The 21,360-nt window shown below is 40.4% G+C and overlaps 1 protein-coding gene across 1 annotated transcript in view; it reads left to right on the top strand.

Annotated features, from left to right (window-relative positions):
• LOC140917643 (connector enhancer of kinase suppressor of ras 2-like) overlaps positions 1-21,360 on the top strand; it is a 463,215-nt gene that overhangs the window by 260,956 nt on the left and 180,899 nt on the right. The gene's annotated exons all lie outside the window — the stretch shown is intronic.

Genomic DNA, 21,360 nt, shown 5'->3' with positions numbered 1-21,360 from the left:
AGAATTCCTGAACAACTCTTCATTTAGAAGAAAAAAAAACCCTCTCAAAAGAATGGAAGGAGGATTGATTAGAGGGAGGATGTGCAGAAGTGGTGATGGCAGGGGAAAGTGGCTGCACTGCTCTGCAGTAAGATGGAGGGAGATGGCTATTCTCCATCATTTGAGAGCATTTCTCTGTGGCTGTAGGGAAGCCAAATTCGGACTCCTGCATTCAAAGTAAGGGGGGGCAGCTTTCATGAATTAGCAGGGGACAGGAATCAGGCATCAGTACTCTGGGGAGGCTGGAGATATCTGGGCGTTACAGAGGAATGCTGCAAGCACCTCAAGGAGCCACCCCATTCTCCCCACTAACTGTATTGAAAACTCCACCAAAGAGCCTTCGTGTTCAATGGCAGAAACACCAGTTCTAAATCCCTCTTCCTGCCCCTAAAAAGCCCACTAGTCCTACCCCACTGGCAGAAGGTCAGACCCGCACTGTGTAAGGCCCGGCCAGTACTCTTATGCATTGTAAAGTCCAGCCAAAGAGCTGAAAATTGCAATGGCAAATGAGACAAACATCAAACCCAAATCCATTTCAAAGATTGGAGTACCAGAGGAAACCCACAAACAGCCAGCCACACACTGTATCCCAGCCGAATCTTAAACTCCATCGCAAATGGAACAGTAGTTCACCTCTGTGATATGTGGGTCAACTGCACCAGACACATGCTCTCCCAGTATTCTTGGTAACACTCATCCAAATATGTAACACTTTATGGCAACACGTGACAAAACTCAGTCACTAACCAAAAATTGGAGTGCACCAATCACAAGTTACTGAATGGAAAAAAAGAATTTGTTTTGTGAAATTAAAAAAAGTCAACAAATTATACTGAAAGTTTTTTTTAAACAAAAAAAAATTTGATCAGCTCTAATCAGAAGTATCTGCTGAAATCAGGAGTTACTGTGAAGACTTGTGTGAGATGAAATTGGGCCAAACTGTATAGCCAGCATTCTTTGTCAGCACTAAATTTACATTTATGCTTAAAAGGTGTCTAAAACACTAAAATTAGCTTAAACCCCTGCACCTGTGTGGAATTTCACTGAAGTCAATCGGACTCCATGTGGGCACACGGGTCCATATTAGCACATCTGTTTGCAGAGTTTATAAATTTTATATTCTTTAACTTTTCATGTAAAATCTAATCTTACAAATTTCTTTATTATTAAACCTTTCATAATAAGCCATTGTTTTCTATGTTGTGCAGCTTGGGCCTGATCCAAAGCCCATTCAAGTTCTTCTTGACCAGATTGTCTTGCCTATAGTTTTAAGAATATCTATTATTACTTAGCACTTACATTGTTCTTTATGTTCAGAGCACTGACTACAATAGCTAATTAATCCTTACAGTAACTGTGAGGTAGCTATATTAGAACTGTCCTCACAAAAACAGCAGTATCTAGAAATAAGGAAAATTAAAGATAGAGCAGCTGTTGTACTGTTCAAAGCAAGAGTGTGTGAAAAAAACCTGTTTCTAAGAAAAGCACATTACTGAATCCCCATTTTGAATTGTATCCTCAGTTTCATGACCCATATGAAGCAACCACTGAAATAGCTGGGGTGGGAAGGGAGATATTAAGCTGTTCTATTGATCTGACTAAGGAATTTGCTGTAATACCATTACAAGGATCAAAGAAAGAAAAAGCAATATTTTAGGCTAGAATTTAGGTTCAATATCTGCTTTTCCATTCATCCTTCTTGCTAATTAGATTTTAATAGAACACCCTAAAAGCTGCATCCAAAGATACAAACTGTATGTTCCAAATTTCCATTGTGCCAACTCTGTTGATCAGTTCTGCCGACAATGCTGAGAAATTCCACCTCTTTATCCATTTCTGCTTCAAACCATTCTCAGCATCGGTACCAAAACCTCTCGGAGGCATTGAGCTAGGATTGCTAACTGTGTCACAATGTATTCTGCTAAACATTATATTAATAGTTGCACCAGGCCATCCACAGTACTTGCTATTTTTGAATATCATTTTATTTTGAATATAGTCCAGTTACAGATATAATCTTACAGAGATACATCAGATACATCTCTTACAGAGATACATCAGGACAGAAAAAACAAAACTTTTAAACATAAAATATGTTTTTAACAATAAGTAAAGAAAATTAAATAATCAAAGAACTGTCTAAAGCATTCTGTTAAATGCTGCCTTCTTTAGTCAGTTTAACAGAAAAATCAATAAAAATGGAAATGTAAAGGCCATTCTGCCTAACCCCAAACATTAAAAAGTCATAATATTTGAATCCACATGATATAAACTGTCTTAAAATCATAATTAAAAATAATAAATTATAGGTTTTTCTGCCTTCTAATTTTTGAGTCTACAGCCCTTCTTCAAAAATTATCATTTCTGGCTCAAATTCAACCTTTAAGCATGCATGAAAATGTGAATCTTTCCCATTGGCTGTTTGGAGGGGGAATTCCATCTGCCCTTTCTTATGCCTGGGATTGAGTGATATCATTCTATCCTTTCCCTTTACCACTATCGTTTCTCCTTTCCTTCCTAGTCTTTCTTCCCTCCCGCCACCCCACCTCCTGCCCCACTCACTTTCTCCTTATATGCTCTGCATAATTTCTTGTCATCCACATGTCCCCATATTTTCCCTCCCTTTTTCTCTCAGTATTCTGCCTCTATCACATTCTCCTTCTTTCACCCTTAACTCCCTGTGCCCCACTCCACCTTCCTCTTATTCACTTGAACCCGTCTCTGTCTGCCTCCTATGTTATCTTGCTGACATCCTGTGAGCCAAGAGGGTCTAACTTTTATTCTGTGAAAAGGGTCAAATTCCTTTTTTACTTATGATCAGTGGGCCAGGGAGTAAATTTAGGCCTACATATTTCTCTGTCATCTTGAACCATTTTGAACTTGAGAAAATTATCTAATGGATTCACTCAATGGCTGTGAAAACTGAGGTAAATCATGGCATATTTGTATTGCAGCTTTGCATCAAAAGGAAAACAAAGAGTCCTTGGTGTTTTGTTTTGTTTTTTATCTGAGTTGATGTTGTATTGAATATACCTGTTGCTTAAAATGCTGTAAATCATGAGACTTCCGTTACAGGCAGCTTCTGTATTTAACTTGCTAAATCTATTTTACATCGATAAATATGGCCTTTGTATCATATGTTTACCTAGAACTAACATACAAAGTACAGTTAGGAATTTCCTTCATTTTCCCTTTGGGATTATTTTTTTTTCTTTGTAAGGGTCCTTCTTCTAAATACAACTTTTCAAAGTATTTTAGCAATTAAATGGGTGATTACAGACAAACAGGTCATTACAGACATTTCTGCTATAATTTACAATAATATTTTAAGGCAGATTCTTTTAATCATGTGTTACAGTGGCATGAAGTTCAGATTCCTGGAGTATCGTTCACCATACTCCAAAATGCAGACCAAATAAATTGGTGACACTTATTAATTTTCCATTTGAAAATACTGATATTTTGGCCACAAACTAGATTTTAAGATGGAAGATAAATAACATTTGCAAACTCGTTTGGTTTGGTTTATTCTATTACACATTTCTGTCAGGTTTTCTTAAAGAGCCTTTGAGAGGCACTGGCAGATACATTTTTTTTAAAAGTCTATTAAAAAAAGGTGTTTTTATACTGCCAGTCTTTGAGTCTTTTAAAGTCCCAGCTTAAATGGAAATTGAATTTGCAAATATGCCTTGAATATTTCATTTGAATTCTTAGATTTGTAGTTCCACCAATTTTTGCAAAGCACTGACCTCATCTTCTTTTTCTCAGATCTTGACTATATGGACAGTAGTGCACTGTAACTGAAGTGTAAATCTACCGCACACTACCTGGCTGCATGTGTGGACCCAGCTACTGCACACTGAAAGTTCCATAATGCACTCTGCTTTAAAATGGGAGTAGATCAAAGTGGACTGTGGAACTTTCAGTGAGTGGTAGCAGGGTCCACATGACCAGTTACTGTATGGCAGGCTAGTGCCCTATAGATTTGCACCCATCTTATTGTGCACTGCCCATATAGACAAGCCCATATTCTGTAATTTAGTGAATAGTCTGACACTCTATAACCTTGTGCTGTCATTCAGTAAGCAGGTACTACTGAGAGAGGTGATGATCATTCAGTAGGTGACACTCTTGTCTCTTAATCAGTATCTTAATTAAGACAGAGGTTAGACCACTGTGTTGATGGGTAAGATGCAATAGCAAGGTCCTGACTGTTGTGGTCAATGAAGATTGCATGGTATGTCTACACAGCAAAGAGAAACCCACAACTGGCCCACAACCGCTTACTCAGGCTTGCGAGCCTTGGGCTGCTGTGTAGACTTCTGGGCTTGGGCTGCAGCCTGAGATCTGAGACCCTCCAGCCTCACAGGGTCCTAGAGACAAGGCCCCACCCTGAGCCTGGAAGTCTACAGAGCAATGAAACAGCCCCACAGCCGAAGTCCTGTGAGCCCAAGTCAGCGGGCATGGTGCAGCAGTGGTGTCTAGTGCTGTGTAGACATATCCTAGATGTGTTTACCCTGTCTCCTAGTCTAATTCCAACTTAATTAATTAGATTCTCTCTACCTAAATTCATTTTCCTATAGTTTCAGTTGGAAAGATGTTCTTTTGCTTTTTGTTCTAAACTTTGGTGTATTTATAAACAACTGCTGTTTTCACCTGAGGTAGTTGTGTTTTCATGACTGATAGAGATCCTTGCTGCTGTTTGTGAAGGCTTTGGGATTCTTTCGGATGAATCAATGCAAATCAAATGCAAATGCAAGATCAGCTGGTTAACACTCTTTCTTAATATTCATTGTGCAGCTAATTGCATACTTAAAATTACAGTTCAATGTAGGAAGAACCCTGACTTAATGAAGTAATTGTCACAGTCTTAACATTTGTTGATATGGAGTTTATTGCATTAATATGAAATATGTTTAATGAACTGTCAATTTGAGTCCTAATGAGTGTTCAACTTAAAAGTAAAGATAAAACTATAAATGTAGCACCAAACTGCACCATTTGCAGAGCTGTTTCATAATAGCTCATCTAACAGGACTTTAGCTTCACTTTGGGTGCTGGGTATCAATGGAAGAAAGGTAGGAAAAGGAAAGATAAAGTCAAAGGGGAATGGAGGAGTTGGAGGGGAAGGGAGCTGGTGTGAGGGGCAACATGGGATCATATTACATTATTAAACTGCTTAAGATAGTTAGTGAATTTTACTCTGCTGAATAAAACTGTGCCAGTAAGTTGAGAAGCCATGGAAGGCGGTGTGCATAGATGACTGTACATATCTCTAACACCATCCTCAGAAGAGGCAGGAAAAAGTGTTTTACCACTATGTTGCTATATTTGATGTTTTTCTTTAAAGCTCCAACTCTTGGACTATTTTGATTACATTTGATTGCTCTGTAAGGGCTAGGTAATAATAATATAATATATGAGAATTTCAGCTTAAAATTAAAGTGAGTTTCTAGCCCTCGTGGTTGTGGAGAAATGCTTGAAAATATGAACCTTACAGCTCAAAATCCAGAAGGCAAATAACAAGATCAAAATGTATTATTTTTTAAAATCTCATGATTTTTCAGGGCCTAACTCATGAATTTTGATCTCTTAGATTTGGCAATGCTGAGTAAAGAACAGATGGTATTACAGTTCCACATGATAGGAAGCAAGGAGGGAAAAGAGTTCAGAGTTAGAGCACCAGTCAGATCGCTCTCAGATCATTTTATCTTCTTCACAATCAAATAAGCAGGGAATCCTCCTGCACTGTTCCTTCCTCCTCTATTTCTTCTAAACCCTTTTCTCCACTCATTACTAGGCCCCAGAGGGAGGAAAAGAAGAAGAGGGACATATTGGAAAAGACCAAGGCTTTGATTATCCCCTCCCCAGTGGTTCAGGCTCAGGTGAATTTCTTGCAGAGAGGATGTGGATGACAGAGCTTTAAGCTCTGCCGTTGAACCCCTTGCTGATGGCAAGGCTGCTCCTGCATCTCAGGAGAGACCTCTGGATCCAGCTATCTCCACATCTCATGGACCTGATACTGGCCATCCTAGAAATCTGACTTCATATGTATAGGAAGTGGGTTTCACTGGGCCCTCTTCCCTCAGTATTATTCCTACTATTTGCTATTTGTCCAACCTGGAGACAGCAGGCATTTCCCAATAAGCTCCCCACTCTGTCTCTCCTGCCAAACTGTTGGTATTTGCAGATGCAGCTTATTTATGTTCCTTGCCTGTCAGCCAGACCCATCACCCCAGACTGCTGGTAAGCTCAGCATTTTGGGAATTCTCTTCTCCCCACCTCACCCTCCCCTGCATAGTAGCCCTTCTAGCACTATAGTAGTTCCTTTCTTCTCCAGACTGCTACAGTCCTTGGCACTAGCATCAATTCTGCTCACTCTGTCCTCTCTATCTGGGCTTCCAACAATCTCTTGGGTGCTCAAGCAAACTCTGTACCTGTTTTTATGCAAACTTACGACTCCTGGAATTGGGCTTCCCTTTTTTCTGTCAGAGTCTCTCCTCCTGGATGTAGTCTCATTTGCTTTCCCTACAAATAACAATGGAAAGACAACTCTCTTGCAGAATAGCTCAGTCATCAGCAGTTAGTTGCCTGGGAGTGGAGCCCCAGTATTCAGGTTTTTCAGTTAAATATAGTTAAAATTTAATTTCAGCTCAGTCTGACAAATGCCAAACTTCCTTGTTTCTGATAAAGATATACCAAACCCAAAATTCTGGGACTGGAGCATGAAGCGACATCTTGCCTCCCCCAATCTCTCTCCACTCAAAATGTCACAGAAATAGCCCGCAAGACAAGGAAGTGTTGATTATGCTAGCTTCTTAGAGCCCATGGCCTTTATTCTCCTGTTTAATTAACCACTTCTCAAGACGTCCAACCTTTTATCTTGGAGTTCATTTGTTCCAGGCCTAATCCAATCACTTGAGATGAATATGGAAATATGAGTAGTGCTGGTTCCAAGAAAAGACTGCCATGGAAGTTGCAGATTGTTTCTTGAATAAGAAACCTTCCACTAACATGATGGCTCATTCTGTGGTTGTGCTTCTGATCAAAACATCATGAACTGTTCCTCTTCTATAAGGAATATTTTGGATTTTTATATAAGCAGGATTTGAGGGGGCTTTAAGTCAGAGTACTCTGGGTATAAGATTCTGCTATTTTGGCCTTTGAGGGCCCTATTACTGACATGGATTTTATCTTATTTCAAATAGCTTTTCCATTTCTTTCTGTCACAGAGACCTTTACTTAATCCTATCGCTCCAAAATGTTCCTTAGTTTTCCATGTTCTCACAGAACCTCCTGTTGATTCTATAAGCTAGGTTTGTTTCATATTCCTGACTCTGAAAGCGACTTCATTTTTATAGTTATTTCTGAAAGGAGGACTGGAGAATTAAGTTCTTTGGTTATTTTTCTTCCTTCCAGTTTTTCTCCAATAAACTCTGAACTCTGGCTTCCTTTGGAGCTTATTTCCACAGTGAACACTGAGTTACATCTTATTTGTTTTAGCTACCTTTTTTCTTCAGGACAAGTGTTTACATTCTTTTAGCTGTTAAAAGATTTCAGATATTTTACTTGTATTGTTCCTAAGACTTCAGGAAAGTTAACCAGTTATTCTTTGAAAGTGTTGCCACTGCACTTGTGGGACTGGTGCTTGGAATCAGCTGACAAGCAGGGTCAGTTTGGACCATTCACTAACCCCTTCCCCTCCTCCGTCATAGAAGATTCTAAGGTTATAAAACCACTCCAGCCATAGTTGCCCTTCAGTTCCTCCTTAATAGATGATCATGCAGCAAGCTCAGATTGCATGCAGTGGTTTGGTTTGGGATTTTTTGGTCAGTTACTCACCTTTCCTTAATTTCAGAAAGGAGAAAAAGTGACTGTCCGGCATGGGCATCATGTGGATCTGCAGAGAATGGTTGCCACACTCCTACTGACAAGAAGGCTCCTTAAGCATGGTCATAAATGTGTAAATCCAGCATTGTCTTTGGAGATTGACTTGTAGGAATGGGCAGACCATCTAATACACCTTTACTGACATGGTGGCTGTTCAGGCCCAGTTGAATAAGTCTGGTGATGTAAGTCCAGCATTAACTTTTGAGATTGGCTCTTCAAAATGGCTCTAGCCTTGCTTAAACAGAGTCCAGGTTCCTGATATCCTCCGTCTGATTAATTCTGGTGCTGTTGACTCTGAATTGTGAATGAAGTAGTTTGATGATCAGACTAACTAGTAATAAGATCATAAATACATCTGGATCAACCTTGTCCAGTGCTAAGGATTGAGCACCATGGACCATGGTGGTTTAGTGCTCCAAAATAATCATCATGAGTGTCCCTGATCTGGTTAATTGAATATGGTGCTGAGGACCCAGCACTACTGACTCAGGAGAATCACATGCAAAGTCATTACTGCATACTGCAGTTATACTATTATTGGCAAGTAACCCTTCTTCTGTCTGTTTTGAAGGCTGCCTCAAGGGGACTCTGTCTTCAAAGACTACCATTGCTAGATGGATTAAAGAATGTATTTGTATAGCCTATGAGCAGGCCAACTGCTTTTTAGATGGTGCCACGAGTGGGCAGACTGGGGTGTCTGTCTCTGAGTTGTACAAGGCTGTAACCTGGCCATCTCTGCAAATGTTCATCTCAGTCTCAAATGAATCTGCTGTTTGCACAGGACGCCCAAATTAGTAGAAAGATGTTGAAAGTGGCACATTAAAGTACTGCTTGCTACCTTTGTCTTTAATGCTTACTCCTAGAAAGGAAAATGAGAGAGATGTATAACAAAGGGAAATTTCTTGCAGGTAGTTCTATTTGTTGTGGCTAACTCTTTTCCTTTTCTGTTCCTCACTATTTTCCCATCTGAGGAAGGAGTGGAGTGCTGTTTATTCTTTTCTTTCTCTGTTATGTCTATCCTTATTTCTGCTTTGGAAGTATCGAAGGGAGGGGTCTGAACAGGTCATCTTATATGAAATGTTCCAACTCTCAAATCTTTTGCTTCCTTGCTTCTTAGCAGGTGGAGCCTTAATGTCATTTGTTCTTTCCAGAAGAAACTATGTCAAACAGAATTACTCATAATTCTTTTCTTCCCTAAAGAATTTTAGCTGAAGGGGAACTCTGACCCCGAAAAGTACCCGAAACAGCTAGTAACCCCTTTAGCATGTTGGGAAGTGGGAAGCTCATAAGTGCAGTAAGTGACTTTGAGATCTGATTTTATTGTCTACGTAATAATACTTATTGATTTAATTGTCACTGGTAGATTCATAGATTATACATGTATAGGTCCATACTCCAAGGGAAAATGAAGGATGGCCACATTGTTGATGGTGGTACAAATGGGAGGAAGTGTGAGAGTAGATTAGTACTTGTGTTTTATCATAGTCCGTTTGAGTTGGTGGCTGGATATCCAACAAGAGACAACTGAGAGAGAAGCAAAAATGTTGGAGGGGAGTGAGAAGACACTGGGGAAAGATATGGGATGAGTCAGAGTAGAGATAGTAATTGGGGGACCTTAACCACTCCCATGCCTCCAGAGATGCAGTATAGAAGAGGGGACCCTGAGCACCCACAGAAAGAGAGAGAGAGGAGGAAGGGGACACATTCAAGGAAAGATTGGAGAGGTAGAAGGAGAACCAGTTGAGCACAGATTCATGAAAATTAATTGTGACAATCCTATTTAGTTCTTCAAGTAAGTGTTTCCGAACAAATAGGTTCCTGACAAATCTCTCCCATTTTCTCCAGTGCTAAATTTGAAAATGAGGGATTTTAGGTGCACAGAAGTGGCACAACATTTAGATCACAGTATCTTCATATTTACAAATTTTAGTTTTTGGGGGAGCAGTATTTTTAGAGCTGCTATTTTGAGAGTTACATTCCTTTGCCACTTACACCAGCTTTCTGAAGTACTTTCATCCCATGCGTCACACACACACCATCTTATGTTAATATAACAGTCAAATCACTGAATAATTTGGCCTTTTAAGTCTCTTTATTTCATTATTATTCACACTGAATATGTATGAGCCTATAGAATTTGATTCTGAACAGTTTAAATGTGACCCATGAGAGAACCTAAAAAGTTTTGCCTGTATTTTACCATTTGTGGGATAGTTTTTCCATGTTTTTATAGGATTTTCCATGTTTTTACTTTTAAACATGCAGAAAATGTTCTAGTTAAAAGTACAAGATGGTTGGAATACTTTTATCCAGCAAGGCTCACATTACTTAAAATCATGGTGTTAATATGGTTGGTAGCACTTCTCACTACTGCCACCTCAGTATACCTTGCATGATCCCTGAATTGCCTGTGAAAGCAGCACTGCTGCTTGTATGAGGCTATCCTGGTACTGGGCTCCCAACCAATGCACCCTGATTTTGGCATCCTTTTCTCCCATTTGTGAAGTGATAATTTCTGCCACACATAAAGATGCCATAAAAGGGCAGATCCCCAACCAGTGCTTTGGTGATTGAGGTTAGAGTGTTGGCTATAATCATTAACTCTGAACCCTAATGGGAAAATTGAAATGTCAACATTTTTAATACTTTCACTGTTAAGCATCTCAGCAGGAAGACCAGTCCAATCGGGGATTGTGCCTGGTTCTTGATACTGTGGGGGGGGGGGTTGTGAATAAAATACCTCAGCTTTTGTCTCTTAGTCTTTACCTAATCAGATTTCTTTTTAGGAATGGGAAGAACACAAAGACAGAAAGTTGGTGCACAGTATCATAATATATAGATATGTCTAGCTGAGAGCTTAACAAAGGCTCAGTTATGCTGTGCAAAACAGATACAATAATGTTCTGCTATATTTGGTGATATGAGCTCAGTGGTGGTTCTAATTGCTCTATTCTCATTTATGCAGACAGACATTATTCAGCATCCTCACTGGTCTTTTCTGTTCGATTAGAATCATTTTAATGTTAGCTTTCATTATTGTGTGAATTACCTTTTGTCTATATTATTAACTGAACATACACCTTAGAAAATCTAGAGGAGTAGCATCCCCTCATAGAATATCAGGGTTAGAAGGGACCTCAGGAGGTCATCTAGTCCAACCCCCTGCTCAAAGCAGGACCAATCCCCAACTAAATCATCCCAGCCAGGGCTTTGTCAAGCCTGACATGAAAAACTTCAAAGGAAGGAGATTCCACCATCTCCCTAGGTAATGCATTCCAGTGCTTCACCACCCTCCTAGTGAAAACGTTTTTCCTAATATCCAACCTAAACCTCCCCCACTGCAACTTGAGACCATTACTCCTCATTCTGTCATCAGCTACTACTGAGAACAGTCTAGATCCATCCTCTTTGGAACCTCCTTTCAGGTAGTTGAAAGCAGCTATCAAATCGTCCCTCATTCTTCTCTTCCGTAGTTCATTCATCCAACCCATACTTCTTTAACTTGCTGGCAAGAATACTGTGGGAGACTGTGTGAAAAGCTTTGCTAAAGTCAAGGAATAACATGTCCACTGCTTTCCCCCCATCCAGAGAGCCAGTTATCTCATCATAGAAGGCAATTAGATTAATCAGGCATGACTTGCCCTGGTGAATCCATGCTGACTGTTCCTGATCACTTTCCTCTTCTCTAAGTGCTTCAGAATTGATTCCTTGAGGACCTGCTCCATGATTTTTCCAGGGACTCAGGTGAGGCTGTCTGACCTGTAGTTCCCTGGATCCTCCTCCTTCCCTTTTTAAAAGATGGGCACTACATTAGCCTTTTTCCAGTTGTCCGGGACCTCCCTCGGTAGCCATGAGTTTTTAAAGATAATGGCCAATGGCTCTGCAATCACATCTGCCAACTCCTTTAGCACTCTCGGATGCAGCGCGTCCGGCCCCATGGTCTTGTGCTCGTCCAGTTTTTCTAAATAGTCCCGAACCACTTCTTTCTCCACAGAGTGCTGGTCACTTCCTCCCCATGCTGTGCTGTCCAGTGCACTAGTCTGGGAGCTGACCTTGGTCGTGAAGACAGAGGCAAAAAAAAGCATTGAGTACATTCGCTTTTTCTACATCCTCTGTCACTAGGTTGCCTCCCTCATTCGGTAATGGGCCCACACTTTCTTTGACTTTCTTCTTGTTGCTAACATACCTGAAGAAACCCTTCTTATTACTCTTAACATCTCTTGCTAGCTGCAACTCCAGGTGTGATTTGGCCTCCCTGATTTCACTCCTGCATGCCCGAGCAATATTTTTATACTCCTTCCTAGTCATTTGTCCAATCTTCCACTTCTTGTAAGCTTCTTTTTTGTGTTTAAGATCAGCAAGGATTTCACTGTTAAGCCAAGATGGTCGCCTGCCATATTTACTATTCTTTCTACACACTGGGATGGTTTGTCCCTGTAATCTCAATAAGGATTCTTTAAAATACAGCCAGCTCTCCTGGACTCCTTTCCCCCTCATGTTCTTATCCCAGGGGCTCCTGCCCTTCAGTTCCCTGAGGGAGTCAAAGTCTGCTTTTCTGAAGTCCAGGGTCCATATTCTGCTGCTCTCTTTTCTTCCTTGTGTCAGGATCCTGAAGTAGACCATCTTGTGGTCACTGCCTCCTAAGTTCCCATCCACTTTAGCTTCCCCTACTAATTCTACTAATTGTGAGCAGCAGGTCAAGAAGAGCTCTGCCCCTAGTTGATTCCTCCAGCACTTGCACCAGGAAATTGTTCCCTACACTATCCAAAATCTTCCTGGATTGTCTGTGCACCGCTGTATTGCTCTCCCAGCAGATGCCAGGATTCGAAGTCTCCCATGAGAACCAGGGTCTGTGATCTAGTAACTTCCATTAGTTGCCGGAAGAAAGCCTCGTCCACCTCATCCCCCTGGTTCGGTGGTCTACAGCAGACTCCCACCACAACATCACCTTTGTTGCTCACACTTCTAAACTTAATCCAGGGACTCTCAGGTTTTTCTGCAGTTTCATACTGCTCTCTTACATACAATGCAACTCCCCCACCTTTTCTGCCTGCCTGTCCTTCCTGAACAGTTTATATCCATCCATGACAGTACTCCAGTCATGTGAGTTATCCCACCAAATCTCTGTTATTCCAATCACATCATAATTCCTTGACTGTGCCAGGACTTCCAGTTCTCCCTGCTTGTTTCCCAGGCTTCTTGCATTTGTGTTTTGGCACTTGAGATCACTCGCTGATCATCCCTCTTTCTCAGTATGGGGCAGGAGCCCTCCCCTCTCGTGCGCTCCTGCTTGTGCTTCCTCCCGGTATCCCACTTCCCCACTTACCTCAGGGCTTTGGTCTCCTTCCCCCGGTGAACCTAGTTTAAAGCCCTCCTCACTAGGTTAGCCAGCCTGCTTGCGAAGATGCTCTTCCCTCTCTTCATTAGGTGGAGCCCGTCTCTGCCTAGCACTCCTCCTTCTTGGAACACCATCCCATGGTCAAAGAATCCAAAGCCTTCTCTCCGACACCACCTGCATAGCCATTCGTTGACTTCCACGATTCGACGGTCTCTATCCAGGCCTTTTCCTTCCACGGGGAGGATGGACGAGAACACCACTTGCGCCTCAAACTCCTTTCTCCTTCTTCCCAGAGCCACATAGTCTGCAGTGATCTGGTCAAGGTCATTCTTGGCAGTATCATTGGTGCCCACATGGAGAAGCAGGAAGGGGTAGTGATCTGAGGGCTTGATGAGTCTCGGCAGTCTCTCTGTCACATCATGAATCCTAGCTCCTGGCAAGCAGCAGAATTCTCAGTTTTCCTGGTCGGGGCGGCAGATAGATGACTCAGTCCCCCTGAGGAGAGAGTCCCCGACAACCACCACCCGCCTCCTTCTTTTGGGAGCGGTGGTCGTGGAACCCCTATCCCTAGGACAGTGCATCTCATGCCTTCCAGTTGGCAGAGTCTCCATCTGTTCCCTTCCCTCAGATGTATCATCTAGTCCACTCTCCGCATTAGTACCTGTGGAGAGAACATGAAAACGATTGCTTACCTGTATCTGCGTTGCTGGTACATGGATGCTCCCCTTTCTTCTGCTGGAGGTCACATGCTGCCAAATTTCTTCATTGTCCTTCTGTCCCTGCTGTGCAGCCTGCTGTGAATCTTCAGAATGTTGTGTCCGTAGAAGCATATCCTGACATCTGTCCAGGAAGTCTTCAGTTTCTCTTATGCAACGCAGGGTCGATACTTGTTTCTCCAGACCTTGAACCTTCTCTTCCAATACGGAGACCAGCTTGCACTTTGTACAGACAAAGTCGCTTCTCTCCCTGTGTAGGGATGCATGTCTTTTAAAATGGCACTACACCATAGAAGCACAAGGTTTTTTAATGCTGACTACTTTAAAAAAATGACAAAACCTTTCTCAAGGACCAGTTCTTAGCTAGATTTTCAATGATATTTTTAGTAGTTCAATTTATAATAAAATATCCATATTGCTAAGAGCTTTTTATATCACTGTCAACTGATAATGATTGCACATTGTCCTCAATAACATATATTCTCACTGTTTTAATGGGTTTGTCATTAAGATTTCTCCTGCGAATAATTTATCATTAACAAGTTAATTATTAATCATTTTTCTCTAAGGAGCTCATGAAATCAGAGGTTTCTGAATTCTAAAAATATACCCATTTATGAAAATCAAAAGTAATTAGTTTTTCATGACATAACCAGGTGATAATAAAACTAGCCTTTGTCAATTTCTAGGCAATGCACAGAGATATAGCAGTTCATATGGAATTATAGTTAGTTTGCATAGATATCAAGTACAATATCTGGTTTTAAAAAATGTTTAAAATGTCCTTATCTTTATAATTATTTTTAAAATGTAATTTACTCAAGAGCTCTGTCTACTTTGTAAACTGAGCCCAGAAGTTTAGTTTGCAGGGGTTGAAAGTGAATCAAACAGCTAAAGGGTCACTTGGAAGGTTCGAGTTTGACCTCAAACCACAAAGAGAAATGCCCAGCAACAAACTTGCTCCTCTTGCAATGATCCTTGCTACCCACCCTTGCTCTCACAAGCTCAAAATCACTCCAACAAGATCCTGACCCTATTCTCTGAAAATAGCCAACATGGTAAGAAGAGGAGACCACATGGCTTTTTGGGGACAGGAAGGAAGTGGCTGTTAGAGAAAGGGAGGGGAGAGTTTCCAAGAAGTTTCCTTGCTGTGCAAGTCACCTCCACGCAGGTTGCAGAATTTTTTTGTGCATAGACTGACAGTCACAGACTCAGATGTCCAACCCAATACTCAGTTTGAGTAGCATGAGATTTGATGTAAGTAATTAACACTAACACAGCTCTAGTGTAACTGTGTAGCCAGTTGCTCAATCACACTTTTGATTCAGTGTTAAAAATGTTCGAGACCAAATAACCAGGCTAAATGATACAATACAAAAAAGATATATATATACCCTCTTTCTGGGAAGCAATTCGTATCTCACCATGTTCACCTTATGCAGGTGTGCTTCAAAGATATGTCCTCAAAACCACTTATATTTCATAGAATCAGAACTGAAAGGGACCTCGAGAGGTCATCTAGTGCAGTCTCCTGCACTCAAGGCAGGACTGCGTATTATCTAGACCATCCCTGACAGGTGTTTGTCCAACCTGCTCTTAAAAATCCCCAATGACGGAGATTCCACAACCTCCCTAGGCAATTTATTCCGGTGCTTAACCACTCTGACAAAGTTTTTCCTAATGTCCAACCTACACCGCCCTTGCTGCAATTTAAGACCATTGCTTCTTGTTCTATCCTCAGAGGTTAAGAAGAACAATTTTTCTCCCTCCTCCTTGTAACAACCTTTTAGGTACTTGAAAACTGTTATCATGTCCCCTCTCAGTCTTCTCTTCTCCAGACTAAACAAACCCAATTTTTTCAATCTTCCCTCATAGGTCATGTTTTCTAGAACTTCAATAATTTTTGTTGCTCTTCTCATTTTGAATTTTAATCCTATTCTCCAAAGCACTTGCAACCCCTCCCAGCTTCGTATCATCCACAAACTTTATAAGTGTACTCTCTATGCTATTATCTAAATCATTGATGAATATATTAACAGAACAGGACCCAGGACCCCACTCATTATACCCTCCAGCATGACTGTGAACCACTGATAACTTTGGGAATGATTTTCCAACCAGTCATGCACACTACCTTATAGTAGCTCCCTCTAGGTTGTATTTCCTTAGTTTGTTTATGAGAAGGTCATGCAAGACAGTATCAAAAGCCTTACTAAAGTCAAGATATACCACATCTACCACTTCCCCCATCCACAAGGCTTGTTACCTTGTCAAAGAAAGCTATCAGGTTGGTTTGACAAGATTTGTTCTTGACAAATCCATGCTGACTGTTATTTATCACCTCATTATCTTCTAGGTGTTTGCAAATTGATTGCTTAATTATTTGCTCCATTATCTTTCCGGGTACAGAAGTTAAGCTGACTGGTCTGTAATTCTCTGGGTTGTCCTTATTTCCCTTTTTATAGATGGGCACTATATTTGCCCTTTTCCAGTCTTTTGGAATGTCTCCCGTCTTCCATGACTTTTCAAAGATAATTGTTAATGGCTCAGATATCTCCTCAGTCAGCTCCTTGAGTATTCTAGGATGCATTTCATCAGGCCCTTGTGATTTGAAGACATCTAACTTGTCTAAGTAATTTTTGACTTGTTTTTTCCCTATTTTAGACTCTGATCCTAACTCATTTTCACTGGCATTCACTATGTTAGACATCCAATCGCCACCAACCTTCTTGGTTTCTTTCAAGTGAGAAAGAATGTTATATGTCACCTTAAGATCCAAACCACCAGTTTTACCAGTTCCTTAGCTTGTTGTTCTGTACTTTCTCTTATCTCTGTTTCAGACACTACATTTTAAACCAGTTGCCCTTGAAGGTACCTGTACTGGGACATAGAACGAATATACCTTGCCTTTGAAAATTTGTCTACTTTCTTTACAATCATTAATATACAATGGTATTCCACCACCTTTACCTTTATTTCTGTCTTTCCTGAACAGCACATGCCCTTCATTACGTGTATTCCTGTGATGACTGCTATTCCACCATGTTTCCATTATCCCTTTGGTGTCTGATTTCACTTCCTGCACCAGTAGTTCCAGTTCCTCCATTCTGTTACCCAGGCTCCTTCCATTGATGTACAGAAATCTTAGTTGTTTCCACTAGGCCTCACCCAGATGTTTCACCCTATTAGATGCAGTCATTTTACTGCAAGCATCACCTACCTGACTGTTACTCCTACCCTCTGTTATTCCTTTCTCCATTGCTGTATCCTCTTTTACTTGATTTTTCTTCCTGCTCGGAATTAGAATCAGGTGTGAAGATTACACATGCATCTCCCAACTGTCTCCCCTGAATTCCTAGTTTAAAGTTCTTTTAATAGGTTGTGTCAACCTCCATCCCAGAATTCTATTACCCTCCCTCCTCAGCTAGAATCCATCCCATGAAAACAATCCTCTGTCCATGAATGTCTCCCAGTGGTCAAACATCCCAAAGCCTTTCTTAGAGCACCACTGCCTGTTGATCATCAGAATCTTGTCTCGCCTTCGCTTTTCTTCTCTAGGGACAGGTAGAATCCAAGTGAAGATCACCTGAACCTCCATTTGTTTAAATGTCTTCCCCAGCCTGGTGTAGTCTTGATGACTCCCGGCGACCATCTAGTAGTATCATTTGTTCCCACATGATGGACAATCAGTGGATTCTTTCCTGCTCCCATTATTATCCTCTTCAGCCTGAGGTCTACATCCTGTATCTTAGGTCCCAGCAGACAACAGCTCTGGTGACAGGCCTGTCTGTTCTTTTTTGTAGGGAGTCCCCAATCCCATAGACCTGCCTCTTCCTGGTGTTGGTGTGATTCTCTGGCCTTCCCCTTTCTGTTATCTCTTGCTGCAAGTCATCTAGTCTTCTTTTCTCACTGGCAATCTTCTGAGAGTCATCCTCTATCCTTCTGGGCTCCATACAATGGCTTTCTTGTAGGACTAGCTGTTCTTCTCTTCGTCTTTGTTCTCCCATCTCCTGTAACTGTCTCCTCTCACCTTCATTTTCCAACTCAGCGAACTTGTTCCTCAGCTCTGCTTCTCCTTCACTTTTCATCTGCCTTGTTCTTGTAGTCAAATGTTTCCACTGGCTGCTTTCTCATCCAGCCATCCAACTCTCACCGTTCTCTTGTTCAGCATGCATCTGCAAGTTTGAGGTTTCCCTTCAGCCTCCTCTCTCCTTCCCTCCACCATCCACTCAAATCCCCTGTGAAACTCAGTCATAGTTCCTAGCTGCATATTCACACTTCTTCTCTTCTATGCCATCAGCTCTATCAGGCAGCACTTCATACAAATGAAGCACCTTTCAGGTACCCTATCCAAAATAATGTACACCCCGTGGCTTCCACATCCAGTCTATTTAATTGTTTCTTCCATTCTTCAGATCACTGCCTTTGTAGCTGGCATAGTCTTTCCTCCTGAACTCCTGTTAAGTAGAAAAAAAACACCACCATACCCATCTTTCCACAAACTCCCATTCAAACTCCCCTGTTTTCAACTCTGTTTGCTGGCTCTTGTGCTACTGACTGGCCAGCTGCCTGCTTTTATAGCCCTGCTGATTAGGGATGCCCTGCCCCTAATCAAGGTTCAGCTGTGATCAAAATGTCTGCTTCTTGCAAAATACGTTGCTCCATATCAGACTTTGCAAACTGAAAGCAAACCAGCAAGCAAACACATTGACAAACTGAAATCCACAATCATTCGGCACAAGTTGAATGTGTGTGCATATGTGCGTGTAGAAATTCAACAATACTAAAAGATTGTTTAAAGAAAAAAGAATTACTGCTTTTTCTAGTGAGATAGGAGAGCAGGTAGTCATGCTGAACTGCCTTAATGCTTAGAGCTTCATTTGTGCAGCAGGAATAATGAACTAAGAGGCAAACAGCAAGGTCCTGAGAAGCTAAATGAACATTTAGCAGGTGAGTCATAGAATAGGGAAATGGAAAAGTCTCCAATTTATTATCATTAAAACAAACAACAGCCTGCATTCTAATTTTAAAATACTCAGCACTGTTGACACTGTCAACATGGAAAAATAATCCTATTTTTAGGCCCCCTCTTCGCTGAAATTTGCATGCTGATGTGATCAACATACAGTAGTTTCCAGGTGTATGAGGTGATGTGATGATCCATGCTAGTGTGTGCTTTGCTTGCCTTGTAAAATAAGGAGAAGCAAAGTTTAGAGAACAATGTTGTGCAGAAAAAGGTAATTTTGAGTATAGAATAGATGACTATACCAAACATTTTCCTTCAGAGTAAATAATGGTGAGTAAATACTCAAGCTAGCTAAGGAAACTTAGGAGATAATTCTTGAAGCTCTCTCTTTATTTCAAGGATACTGTACAAATATATGAAAACATGGTACAAGAGTCTTTTCTGTAACCTATGTATTTTCTTGGGCCTTAAATATCCCATGGTCTGAGAGTCTAGGTCCTTGCTCTTCAGAAGGTCCCTGCTCTTTTGTGCTGTGTTGTTCAGATACATTCCCCTCCAACTCTTCCCCTGAAGAGTCCTCCTAGGATTTTTAAGGAGATTGTTTCTACAGATCTGTTTTTTGATGAGGAACACAATATGTGGCTATCATGGGAATGATAACACTGACAGCGAAGACAACAAGATTGACAGTGTCATGGAATTTGGAGATTTTTAGCCTTTCCTGGGAAGAAAATATGCTCAGAATCTCATTTTCTTCTAAAACGCTTATACTATCTAACAGAAATGATAGAATAACACACTGGTAAATGTGGAGTGCTATAGTACCTGTTACCCAAGCGTCACAAACATACATGCATTATGTTCCATAATATCTCTCTGAGGTAGGTAAGTATTGTTACAACTGTTTTACAGATGGGAAACTAAGGCCCAGAGAGATTAACTGACTTTTGATTAGCTTTACACAAGCAGGTTGGTGTCAGAGCTGGGAATAGAACCTGATTCAAAGTTGCGTGTGATAACCTCTAGGCAATATTCTCTACTGATCTAGTCTGTTTGATATTCATTAAGAACTACTAGGAAATAGAAAACCACTTTGGGTTTTTTACCCACGAAAGCTTATGCCCAAATAAATCTGTTAGTCTTTAAGGTGCCACCGGACTCCTCGTTGCTTTTGTGGATACAGACTAACACAGCTACCCTTGATAGGAAATAGAAATTCATCAAGGGATATTTACAACACAGTACCAACCTTCAACATGAATGACAATCATATAAATTAATGCCATACAGGCAAAGGTGCCCAGGACATCAGATATTAGTTACATTTTGTAATGTATTGGAGGAAAAACAATAACTTATACTGTATATTTGGACCTGAAACCACAGCCCTATATTTGACTTCATCCAGTCTTGTACTTTCACTCCTTTATGATACTTCATGAAGAGGTCCCTATTGGTAAACAGTGGATATTGATATACTGATATACAAAAAAAAATGTTCTTTACTCGTGGCAGAATTCATGCTTCTTTTATTGCATAAAATCTACTAAAAATTATGTAAACAATACATAAATATTTCAAAAATTCTATAATACACTATTTTTTGCACATTGAGACCATTGTTTACATTATATATAATTTTTAATCCCTTTTAGCATTTAGCTTTATAGGATGATAGAAGGTATATTCATAAATACAAATTGAAAATTCATAGCTTGTTTTTTAAACTTATATGCTCAAATGGAAAAGCAGGGAAAAAATGTATGCAAAATAACTAAGAATCCTGAAAAATATCTCTAAGCAATTTTCAACAAGAGACACAAGTGAAATCCCTTCAGAGTTAGTGATACTGTTCTTTGTGTTCTAATTATCATTTATAATAATTTGGGAACTTCAGTTCCTCTCAGTGGAACTATTGGTAATTCAAACACATGATATTTTATCTTTAATTAATCCCTCAAAGATGTCCCATTATTGTTGTCCAATGATATTGTCTCTCCTATCCCCCTGCCCCCAAAAATTAAACAGTTGCAGTTATAACACTGAGGATGCCGTTTGTAATTATTCCATGACTATTATTTCTCTTCCTACAGAGAAATGCAATGATAATTCAGTGGCAAGGATAATTAAAAATTATCAATTTTGTTTAGAAGACAAGAAAAATTATAGCATTACATTAGTATTTTCAAATTTCTCTGGTTACTCTATATCTTTAGGAATAAAATAAGCATTTCATCTCCATTATACAAAATAAGCTAAATAAATAAATAAATAACTGCATCAGCAGCATGATTTCTGTCCAAGAAAAATCAAATATAATTTATAAATGATGCTCCTATTTGCAAGGAATGGACTGTAATGCAGTTCCATTTTAATAGACCATCTCAGTTTAACACAAGACTTCCTTCACG

The sequence above is a fragment of the Lepidochelys kempii genome, chromosome 9 (genome assembly GCF_965140265.1).
Source record: "Lepidochelys kempii isolate rLepKem1 chromosome 9, rLepKem1.hap2, whole genome shotgun sequence".
Lineage (NCBI taxonomy): Eukaryota > Metazoa > Chordata > Testudines > Cheloniidae > Lepidochelys > Lepidochelys kempii.
This window is presented reverse-complemented; position numbering and strand designations above follow the sequence as displayed.